This window comes from Trachemys scripta, chromosome 4, assembly GCF_013100865.1.
Source record: "Trachemys scripta elegans isolate TJP31775 chromosome 4, CAS_Tse_1.0, whole genome shotgun sequence".
NCBI classification, from domain to species: Eukaryota; Metazoa; Chordata; order Testudines; family Emydidae; genus Trachemys; species Trachemys scripta.
Window position 1 is genome coordinate 113,232,757 of NC_048301.1, and position 12,722 is coordinate 113,245,478.

Here is a 12,722-nt window from a genome sequence, read left to right on the forward strand (position 1 = left end):
TAACAACCTGTGCTGCATTAACAGCCCTCAAATTAGTCCTCTCTGCACCAGTTTGTTCCCGGCAGCCTCTGGGCTGGCACAATGATTTTCCAAATGGTTTGAATTGATCCTGTTTTAGTCTTGGCTGTTTCAAATCATTTGGGGCCAGCCTCTGTAAATCTGGAGTAACTGTGGAGCTGGCCCTCAATCTGGATTTGGTGTTATTGTGTAATAATCCAGAAAATAGTTGCTACAGCAGGGGTCGGCAACCTGCGGCACACGTGCCAAAGGTGGCATGCGGGCTGATTTTCAGCCCGCTGCTGGCCTGGATGGACGGAACCTGGGCCGGCAGCGGGCTGAACAGGGCCGGTGGCCAGGAGCCTGGCTGGCAGGGGCCAGCGGATGGAACCCCAGACTGGCAGCGGACTGAGCGGCTCAGCCCACTGCCGGTCTGGGGTTCCGTCTGCCAGCCGCACTGCCAGTCTGGCACACGAAACCTTTTACTGGCATGTGAAACCTTACATTAATGAAGACTTGGCACCCCACTTCTCAAAGGTTGCCGACCCCTGTGTTACAGCAATAGAATCATTCTTGTTCCTGTGTCCCAAGGAGGGAAATGTTTTCTCACAATTACGCAGGGCAGAGCGAGCAGCCAGACTTGCTACGTGTCGCCTGCACTGCCGGTGGGACTCGTTTATACAGACTCCCATAAAAAATATATAGGATGTTTGTTGGTGCTGTTGTTCTTATGCAAGGCATGCTCATTGGAGCCGGAGGCTGCCTTCCAGTCCACTGCCTCAAGTTTGTGGCTTGTGCTAACCTCAGAAAATTACTGGAGAACAAGCTGCAGGAAGGGTGCAGCGGTGCGTGGCCTGCCAGTGCGTCTAGAATTGGGGAGAAGAACTCAAAGCCTTTGGCTGCAGGAACAGAGGCCTCCTACCAATGAATTAATTCAATGAGTGGCTCCAGCGGTTGGGATCTGATGTGCGCATCAGCAGGGCTGGCACATTCCATCTTGCAGAGAGGGGAGAGACACATGCTGCAGGTGCATGTCGGGATGAGAATTCTACTCCACTGTGCTCTCTCCGGGGTTCTTTGGTTTGTCATCGTCGTGCGAGTTGACACCTCATCTTAGAATGACCCTTTCAGAGCACAACGCAATTGTGTGCAATAGTTTTCTCACAATAGCCACACTGAAGAGAATGGCTCAGCATCGTTGCACTGCTGAGAGTCACTCATACAATGATAATTAATTATTATTATTTGTATTATGGTAGCACCTAGAGGCGCAATTGAGATCAGGGCACCATACAAACACACAGGAGGAGACAAATCCTGCCCTGATGCTTACAGTCTCAAATCCATGCCGTATGCATGGAGAATAGCCTTTCAGACTACGTGCTCAATGTAAAGTCATCGGCGCTCTGATCGAACAGGGATGGGGCATTCTCATTTCCTAGATAGATTGGAGGGATTTGTTTCTTTGGCTGGCAGAAAGTTTGGATGTTGTGGTGGATAAATTGTTAAGCAAAGGGACCTCTGCATTACACATGTGGTTGTTAAAGCAAGGGGAGGCCACTGACCCCAGACCTCAGTTGCAGGTTGCATAAGTGGCCATATTTAATAAAGGAAAACAAGCAAGCAAGCGTCTTTGAGGCTAAAAGGAGGCCCACCAAGCACCATCACTGGCGGTTGCTTGCCCCTGCATGTCCCAGATATTAACGTCATTTAAGTGAGCCGTTTCTCTGTATTACCATGCAAGCGACCCACATTCATTTCCTGCTCCACTGCTCTCCCTCATAGAGGCTAGAGAGAGTGCATGTTTTGGCCCAGTGGCTTCACAGTTAGTGCTTTGTTCTGCCGTGGGGGACTGATCATTTGATTCCTTGTTTCCTAGTTAGGAGTGCTGCCTGAATTGTGGATAATAGATGAGCTGTGCGTTCAGTCAGTGGCCTGCAAAACAGCGAACTCCAAGCTTGGCCTGATCATGACAGAGGGGCAACCGGGCCAAATTTGAATGAGTGAGGTTGCGACCTGGAGCGTGGGCTCGCAATGCCACTCAAATGTGGCCTGGCCACTCCTCTGTCAAGCCAGCAAGGTAGGGGCTCTGACATTACACCAGCCAACTCCAGTCCGAAGCCAGGGGGGGAGGCACCTGGGCTTCCTTCATTGTGCCCTTGATGAGTTCATGGCCCTTTTGTTTAAGAAGTGCAGGAGCACACTCCCCTATTTAAAAAGTGAGGGGAGGGTCAATGGCCCTTTGCTCCCCACCCCCATCTCCAGTGCCCACATGTTCAGTGAGTCTGGCTTGTTCGACCTCTGCATTCTATTTCTTGACTATCCACAGTCCAAGCAAAGCCAATCACTTTTTGTCCCATCTATACGTTATGCCTGGTGGTACTAAGTGGTTAGGCTGCAGGGAAGGGTGGGTTACATAGAAGAGTCCAGATACCTCACTCCATTACTGGATTAGAGCCAAACGTCTTTCCAACCACACAATTAGCAACAAAAACGTAAAGATTTTTGTGCCCTTGCATATTCCCCGTGTGGCCTTGGAACGAATGAGTGGCACCCACAAATAAAGAAAAGGAGAAGTGGGAGCATGAATAGCTCAGGGACTTAGTAATGGGCTACAGAGCTAGAAGGTGGGATTAAGGCACTAGCTTCTGGAGTCACATGCTGAGATCAGAATCTCTTCTTTCCTTGAAAACTTATTCCTCGGCCTCATGGATGCAAAGAACAGCTTGAAACCATTAACCAAGTATAACTGATGCCTGCCGGAGTCTACAGCCAGCCTGGAACAATAGCTCCAAGAGATGTGATCTACCCCATTCATCTGAACGCTGAAACCTGCTACCACACTGAAAAAGGGCACGGCCATGACAGGGAGGGACCATGTTGGTTGTGGCTAGGGCACCAGATGGCCTTAATTCATCCTTGTGGAGCCAGGCTAGATGAGAAGTGAGCAGTAGTGCCAGCCCCGAATGTTTAAAAACCATGCAACAGGCCCCCCCAAAATCATGAGATGGAAAGAGTAATAAATAATGTCAGGCTCTTTATCTTTAGCTAATATAGCGAACAAGGATGGCTCTGGCTTATATGTGCCAGTCACTTCATCATCTTGAGACCTCATCTGTGAGCCGACCTGGGATAGGGCTGCTCATATAGAGTCTTACTGGGAACTGGCAAGTGAAGATGACGAATCTCTTGCCTCTACCTGCAGAAAGACTCACATACAGCACCTGTGCTGCCCATTTCCTTGGGTTAGCCCCAGCCATACATGTCACTTAGGACTGGCTGAGAAACGGGAGCAGCCAATGTGCTGCTCAGTAAATTGCACCATTCTTCCTAGCCCCTAACTGCCTCTGATCTGCAATACAGAGGACAAGCTGCTCTGTAAGAGCTCATTAGACCCAAACTAGTCCGTGCAGCCTGGATCTCTTCTGTGTTTCAGAGAGACAGACACTCTCTCCCATCCACGAAGGAGACTTTTCTCTCTTTATATTCTCTACTGTAATCCTTTTACAACCATTCTCCTCGACTGGAGGCCAGAACTAACCTGAGAGAGTCCCATGCAGAGATGTGGCCTCCCTGGTCTCAGTGACGCACTTCAGTCTGCAAGGGCTTCACCCACAAACCGGCTGGAGGCTTGTGTGTGTTCCTGGCAAGAGGTGTCTTGGATTGTGCCAATGCTTTGGGGCATCCAAACGGGCTAAGGGTCTGTTTCACCAAGGAGCACCGGGACCCCCATTCCCTGGTTCTCTGACCTATGTTCCTTTCATCAGTGATGGAAGAGGCTGTTGCACCTCCCTGTGCTGCTGAATTGCATCATAATTAATGCTGCAATGAGAGATGGGTGAATAGAGGTGGGACCGAAGAGCATCCTGACTGTGTTCTGGTTTTACCCTGGCATCCAGGGTCTCTGTGTAACCTGCAGAGTTAACACAGGTGAGGATGCAGCACATGGTTTTTGGCCCAACCTGTAAGGTGGTGACAGATGACCCAATGGACCATGGATGACAAGTAAACTTGTCCTAGATGCTAGAGTCTGCTGCTCTGGGATTCAGAAGATGTTTAAGGACATGAACAATGTATGGGTAGAGTTTGGCTTGGATGAGCTCACTCTTGCACCTGTTTCTCCACCACCTTGGGCACCATGGGTCGCCATTTACCCCGGGCAATGTGATGTAAAATGCTACCATTCTGGTTTGGTAACGTTTCCCACCCACTTTGCACAGGTACGCGTGGCTACAGGCAGCAGAGAATCAAGCCCATTGTCTCTAGGCCTGAAAATCATGGGCCAGATTCTCAGCTGGTCTAAAGTGGCACAGCCCCATTGAAATCAATGATGCTACAGCAATTTACACCAGCGGAGGTTCTGGCCCCATGAAGGTAAAGCTTAGATAGCAAACACTGACATTGCAGGTTTCAGAGTAGCAGCCGTGTTAATCTGTATCCGCAAAAAGAACAGGAGTACTTGTGGCACCTTAGAGACGAACAAATTTATTAGAGCATCCGAAGAAGTGGGCTGTAGCCCACGAAAGCTTATGCGCTAATAAATTTGTTAGTCTCTAAGGTGTCACAAGTACTTCTGTTCTTTTTACTGACATTGCAGTGCCATGTTAGGGCAGATGGTCCTAGTAGAGCAGGAGTAACTGGGCTTGTGATATACAGGAGGTCACACTAGATGATCTGATAGTCACTTTTGGCCTTAAACTCTCTGAATCCTCGGGACGCTTTTCCAATGCCCTGCTGGTTGTCCAGGTAGGGGTTAAAGATCCCATAACACTTTAGGGGATATTCCTAATGTTCAGGCCAACATTCCTGCTCTCTTTATATCAGGCCTTATATCCAAGGCTCTGTCTGAGGTTGTGCTGAGCACACGCTGGCTTCTCTTTGCCTCCTGCCCTGCTAACAGTCTATTACAGGGGTCGGCAACCTTTCAGAAGTGCTGGGCCAAGTCTTCATTTATTCATTCTAATTTAAGGTTTCGTGTGCCAGTAATACATTTTAACGTTTTTAGAAGATCTCTTTCTCTAAGTCTATAATATATAACTAAACTGTTGTATGTAAAGTAAATAAGGTTTTTTAAATGTTTAAGAAGCTTAATTTAAAATTAAATTGCAGAGCCCCCCCCAGACCGGTGGCCAGGACCCGGGCAGTGTGAGTGCCATTGAAAATCAGCTCGCGTGCCGCCTTTGGCACGCGTGCCAGAGGTTGCCTACCCCTGGTCTATTACTTAGTAAAGCGCTCTGAAATACTTCAAGAGTGAAGGATGCAATATCATCAGCCCTGTTCCATTCTCTGAGTACAAAAGCTCAGAAGCGAGCCGTGAGACTACAATGCTACACAGTAAATCCAAGGAGAACATTAATTGCTTCCACACAGTTACTCTGTAAAGATAAAATATGCCAGCACCAGGAAATGGACAGACTTGCAGCGAAGTGGCTAAGGTTTCCTCTGGGCCTCCTGCCCAGCAGCCAGTTGGTCTTAATTCTGTCATTTACATTTTCCTAACAAACAGACAGAGAAGGCGGATCTGAAAAAGTCACCAGCTGCCACACTAAAATATGTCAACTCTCTACACTCACTGCCTAGGCAGAGAGAGTCCTTTCAGATTCCTGCTTCTGAGCGAAGGACCTCTATCCTTCCGAATCTGCAGCCAGTTCTTCTCTCTCTTTCCATGCATGGTGGCACCCATCGTGCCATGGTGTCCTCTCCATTAAAGGAATTGTGGGGTCAGCAACAACTGGAAGCCACCATGGAGATAGAGGATTCAGTACTGCAAACAGTGGAAGCTGTTTTCTCAGCCTGGAATAGTCCCTGATTTTCACTGTATTGGCAGTAAGCAAATACTTGCATTTTAGTTTCTCTGGGGTGTTTACCCATCTTTTCATAAAAGCGTCGGGTAAAATTTTCAAAGCACCTAAGTCCCATTTTCAGAAGTGGCAGGCACTTAGGAGCCTAAATCCCATTGGATTTAGGCTCCTAAATGCTGAAGTCATTTTTGAAATGGGATTGGGGCACCCAAGTCACATAGGTGCTTTTGAAAACCTTACCACTGGTGTCTCCTCCTTGGTCTGTACTGCACTAAAAGGCATAGAATCCAGCTCCCTCCCTCTTAGCCCTGGTCTACACTACGAGTTTAGGTCGAATTTAGCAGAGTTAGAATGATTTAACCCTGCACCCATCCACACGGCGAAGCCATTTTTGTAGCCTTAAAGGGCTCTTAAAATCGATTTCTGTACTCCTCCCTGACGAGGGGATTAGCGTTGAAATCGACATCACCAGGTCGAATTTGGGGTAGTATGGATGCAATTCAACGGTATTGGCCTCCAGGAGCTATCCCAGAGTGCTCCATGGTGACCGCTCTGGACAGCACTTTGAACTCAGATGCACTAGCCAGGTACACAGGAAAAGCCCCGGGAACTTTTGAATTTCATTTCCTGATTGGCCAGCGTGGCGAACTCAGCAGCACAGGTGACCATGCAGTCCCCCCAGAATGTTTCTACGCTCACCCTATCATCTCCATCCCTGAGGTTACTGCAGATTAGAAGGCAAAAAAACCGCACTCGTGATGACATGTTTTCTGAGCTCATGCAGTCCTCCCGCACTGATAGGGCACAGCATAATGCATGGAGGCATTCAGTGGCAGAGGCCAGGAAAGAATTGCTGTGTTTGCTTAATGGCAAAAGTATCATGCCTCGCTAGGGATCCTGCCCAAGCCAGATCGCTGTGTCACATGCACTTCGCGCTGTGTCAGCCTTGGGCGGGGGCATGACTGCTTTGTGAACAGGAAGGCCATAGATGTAGACATTGCATTAGGTAGTTTCTGTAGTTAGAGAAAACATTCCTGTGCATTCGGCAAAGTCTGTGGCAAAAAAAGAGAAGCCCCGTAGTGTAGTGGTTATCACGTTCACCTAACACGTGAAATGTCCCCGGTTTGAAACCGGGCGGAAACAGGTCACTGTTCCTTTTTCCGACCCCTGTCCTGCATTTTTAGTCTTAGAACAGACCACGCTGTGAAATTTTACTTTGAATTATATCAATTATGAGTTAAATAATATGGACGTTCTCTATAAGTTATAGTTCCGGGTTCCTTACCCTTTCAGCTGCTCTGATAAATTAACATTTTTGTTAGGGGTGGGGGGAAATTTTCATGAAGCCTTTTATAGGGACTAAATGCTATCTAGGACTCTGAAATAATCTTAACGTGGCCCATAGAGTGCAATCCTTCGTTCTGGATTTGTCATTCCACAAGTTGAACTGCTCCTTACTACTGTCCAGGCTTCATGAGCCATGGGAACAAGGGGCAGACTGGGGCAGGTGCGACTGCATGGTGCTGCCGGCTGGGAGAGCAGCCTGAGACAGAAGCCTCAGCTCGCATGCTATTCCAGGCAGGACTGAATCTCCATGAGATGAAACTTAAAGAAGAGAATGACCTGGAGTCACTCCCATTCAGTTCTCTAAGAGGAGAGGACAGCCATGTCCGTCTAGGCACCCCCGATCGACCTCACCGAGGTCTGCCAGCTGAGCGGGGCTGAGCGGGACCCCGGCTGGCAGGAGCCGGTGGACGGAGCCCCAGACCGGCAGCAGGCTGAGCTGCTCAGCCCGCTACCGGTCTGGGGCTCCATCTGCCAGCCCTGCTCAGCCCACTGCCTGCCTGGGGTTCCGATCATCCAGGCAGGCAGTAGGCTGAGCGGGTCCAATGGACAGAACCTGGAAAAAAGGTGTGAAATGATTGTCTGCCATTGCTTTTACGGAAGGAGGGAGGGAGGGGGGCCTAACGACATGTACCCAAAACCACCTGCGACAAAGTTTTTGCCCCATCAGGCATTGGGAGCTTAACCCAGAATTCCAATGGGCAGCAGAGATTGCAGGAACTGTGGGATAGCTACCCACAGTGCTGTAAGTCAATGCTAGCCACGGTAGTGAGGACGCACTCCGCTGACTTAATGCGCTTAGTGTGGACATATGCTACAGACTGTATAAAATCGAATTCTAAAAAATCAACTTCTATAAAATCGACCTAATTTCGTAGTGTAGACATACCTTTAGTGTTGGCTCTGCAGGGCTAGCGGGAGTAAAAGTAATGAGGGCTTATTTTTGTCACTAATACCAGCTGATCTGATTCTGAACACAAATTGGGAGAGCGTTGGCTGCATGAGAAAGGGCTATTGGTGCTGAGTCACCTTTCAGAGCAGAACCACCTTTTTAAAATGTGAAAAGTCTGCTGAAAAATTCTAACTCGTAACTGATAGTCCTGGAGGACTATCCACATATGGACTAATAACAGCTCAAAAAAAGACAAGGCTTTCTGCATTTCCCAGCCAGATCTGGCCTCTACTAGTTCATCCTGTTTTCACTGGAGCTGTAAGCCAGACAGAGCATTCCTTTGAGACTGTCCGTTCTACACCACTCAGTTCAGCAGGGTTCCTCTGACTTTCCGGAAGAAACACCCACTTCTTCCATACACCAGAGATTCATAATGGAAGGTACACACCCAATTGCAGAAGATTGGCCAGTCCGTGTTTCAACCAACCAATCATGGCACACAGCTAATGGATGGCTCATCATGGCAATAGGAGACTGGCAGGTGACTATCTCAGATTTATGTACTTCTGGAGGGGGTGGAAGGAGGATCAATTCTCAAAAGGGCTGGATTTGTGTGCAAATGGAGTGTAGTTCAGGTGTCCTATCACGTCGCTGCTAACACATTCGTGTCTTCTTTTGAGTTCACCTCTTCCATTCCCCATCACACAGAGCTCCTCAATCATTCCTTTCGACCCAGAATGTTCACCTCCCTAATTTCCTATTGGCCAAGAGGGATCTCTTGTTCTCAACCCATCCAATCAGATTCCTACTACTCCAAGGGGCAAAGATTCCAAGAGTCCAACTTCCCTGGAGCCTTCTGATTGCCAAGTTCCAGCCCTCCTGCTGTTAAAGGGGTGTTTACCGTGTGTCAAGATCTTCTCTTCAGATGAAATGATCCATGTGCTAATGACTGGGTGACTCGTTCATCTGGGGACAAATTTTCCTCTCAGATCTGCATTGGGAAATCTCACCTCCTATATTCTGCTCTCCCTAGATTTTCAGAACTCTGAGAGACAAAGTCACCTCAGCAGAGGGAAGTGTATGTGCTAATTTCCTCTGGGATATCACTTAGTAGCAATGAACTCAAAATGGCAGAAGTCAATGAGTTAAAACAGGAATTACAGTTGATCTTAGTTATGGTATAATCTTGTCTTCTCCTTACCACACCCTCTTAAAGTATCACTTTTTTTTTTAACTGACAGACACAAGTTTGCTCCTGTTAATGCTGTAATTGCAGTCCAGCCAGAGGAGAACGAGGTGGGTGATCTTCTGCCTCGTGCATCATCAGTAGTTTTGTAAGCGAAACTCCAGGTGCAGAACCCCGATTAATGACGGAAGCTGGATTTTCAGATCTAGGATGAGTTTGCAGGGCGGGCAGTCAAGAAACTCCTGTTTTAACTGGTAATTACAAATAGACCAAATGTAACATGGAGGGTAACTAAAAGAGGGTTAAATATGGAATCTCACAACGTTAGTCTCTGATTGTAATGGCACATTAGCCTCTGCTATCATGTGCAGCATTTATTAGTGAGACAGCACAAACCATTCCAATGTCCAAGTCTCTCCCCAGTGACTGGGAACAAAATATCAGGATTGGAGCTGGGTAAATAATTCACAACAGCTAGTGTATAGGACTAATTTCAGCTTGCTTGCTTTTCTCTCTGCGCAGATAGCAATTTCCTCAAAATGTAATTGAAATTCAAAATTATTCCCACTAAGAATTCTTGATCTGGAACTTGTTGGTGAGCAGCATATATATTGGCTGGGTGTGGGCCATGTGATGTGTTTCTGTTCTCTGATTGGATGAGCATAACTCTTAGAGTCAGATTTCACTCACCATTGTGGATTTGAAACATGTATTCCTGAGGAGCCTATAACCATTCTTTGTATTGCAAAGGGAGGCCTGGATGGATTTTAAAGAGCATTGGATAAATGTATGACCATTATTGAACACCAGTAGAGACTATGGGCATGTCTACACTACAACCTTAAGTCGAACTATGCTACGTCAACTTACAGCCACTGCCCTCCTCCTGTCGGTGGTGCGTGTCCTCACCAGGAGCACGTCCACTGACTGAAGAGGGGCAGCATAGGGGGCTGAGAGCCAGGGGCACCAGGAGACCAGCTGCTCTCCAGGGCTTCTATCCTCCCCGTTCCCAGCCAGGAGCGGTGGGGCAGCTGCCTGGGGCTTCTCGCCTCTGGCAGGGAGATCCATGCCCAGAGTCCACTGAGCTGCTGTGCTCCCAGCAGGAAGTGGGGAGCTGGGACTCCAGGGGGCAACAGGGCTTCCAACGGGGAACCTGGGAGGCAGCCTGGCTTGGAGCGGAGAGCTGGCAGCAGCCTGGCTGGGGAGCCAGGAGCTGGCTTTCTTAAGACCGCCAACAGCTGATGTAAGGAACACAGCGTCTACACAGACCGGTGGTTCTCAACCTGTGATCTTGCAGCACAATCAGCACACAGCTGCAGCCCATGTGACATCCTCAGGGCCATACAAGTAGTATTGGATGCTGCCCACAATGGTAAATAGGTTGAGAACCACTGACACAGACTCTGTGTTGCTCTAACTACATCGACATAAATCCTACACCTCTGGTGGAGGTGGAGTTATGTCGGTGTAGTACGGCACTTACTACAAGGCTGTAGTGTAGCAACTGACATAGTGACATAGACACTGACGTAAGGCAACTTATGTGGACCTAACTCTGTAGTGTAGACAAGCCCGAGATAATGGTAATCAAACCACATGCAGGAAGGCTGAAGCTGACCACTGATGGGACAGCAAGGAATCCACCTGCCTCATGGACAGAAATATGCAGTTGGCTTGCTCTGTGGAAGAGGTTGCCTTCTTCTGGGCCATCAGGGATTGAGCCTGGCTGGAGGCAGGATATCACACTATTGGGCCAGATGACTGGTGGTTGGCTCTGGTATATCAAATGGAAAATCTTGAGAAATGCTTGGGTGCCTCTAGCCCCCTCTGAAGTCAATGGGAGTCAGCCATTCTCAAGAGGTTCCTTTTCCTGCCCCCCTCATATCCCCCTTCAGAAGAAGGCTGGGATCTAGTGGTGCTGTGGAGCCAAAAGCCCATGGCGCCAATGCTGTACTGCGGGTTTCGTTGCTGATTAACCATTTTACTCTAGCCAAAAAAGCAGGACCTAAGCGAAAATGAAAGCCACCTCTCACACTCTGACTTATAGACTCATAGACTTTAAGGTCAGAAGGGACCATTATGATCATCTGGTCTGACCTCCCGCATGATGCAGGCCACAAAGCCGTCCCTACCCTTTCCCTTGACTCTGCTGTTGAAGTCCCCAAATCCTGTGGTTTAGAGACTTCAATTAGCAGAGAATCCTCCAGCTAGCGATCCCTGCCCCATGCTGCGGAGGAAGGCGAAAAACCTCCAGGGCCTCTGCCAATCTACCCTGGAGGAAAATTCCTTCCCGACCCCAAATATGGCGATCAGTAAAACCCCGAGCACGTAGGCAAGATTCTCCAGCCTGACCCTCATTAGCCATTATACTATTTACCTGCCATGGCGCGCTGTTCCTTTGACTAAAATCATGTTATCCCATTAAACCATTCCCTCCATAAACTTATCTAGCTTAATCTTAAAACCAGACAGGTCCTTCGCCCCCACCGTTTCCCTCTGTGTCATTCCTTGGATTTCTTCTTCTGTTCTCCTATCCTTTCCACCTCACAAGACAAAGTACCGACCGATATTTCAACAGCGATGTTCTGTGTGAACAAACAGCTCATTCCCCACAACTGTGCAAGGATGTTACAGCACTATGGAACTGGCGTATCCATCACAGCATTTACCAGATCACATTTCACCTAGTGGGGAGACAGCCTGGTGGATCATCGCAGCAGAGACAAGGAGGAGCTACACGAATGGTCACCTAAACACCTCAGTTGGATCCAATCATCAGTAACAGGCAGTTTATTGCTGCCTCCTCTTGCCAGTGGTTGACAGTGATACACCAGACTTGGCTGTGATTGCCTTCATTTCTCTCTCACTGAGTAACCCGTATTGATCAGGCTCCACTGCTCCAGGGCAGAACCCTTCATTAAACCAGTACCGTTTGGAGCAAATGGAATGAAATCACTAATTCTGCCAGGAAACGAAGAGCTGGCTTTGCATAAAATACAAGCCAACGTTACCTTTCAAATCCAGGAAGTAATCAGACTCTGAGATAATGGGCTTCAGAAACAGGTTCATATGAGGCAGCTTACTTCAGATGCAGAGTCCAAAATCCTGCAGAGCAGATGATGGAGAAGTTATGGACACCAAGTCCAAAATAAAATAACCGCAGCCATTTCTGTTGCCCTATTTCCTGCCCATGGCATTTGCAGTGGCTGTGAAACCATCCTACTTCAAGCACTGATATTGCCCGATCAGATAACCTACAGCCGCAGTCAGTACCTTGATATGAGATCTCCACAGATGAGAGACTGGTGACTCAGTAGCCGGTGCTCCTCTCTTTGATTCCTCATTAGCCCCAGCGTGACACCAGTGGACAGAGCAGCTACTGTAGCCATAGGCACCGACTTCCCCTCTTTCACATGGATGCTTGACGCCCACTCTGCCCCAGGCCCTGCCCCCACTCCACCCCTTCCATGAGGCCCTGCCCCTGCCCTGCATCTTTCCACCC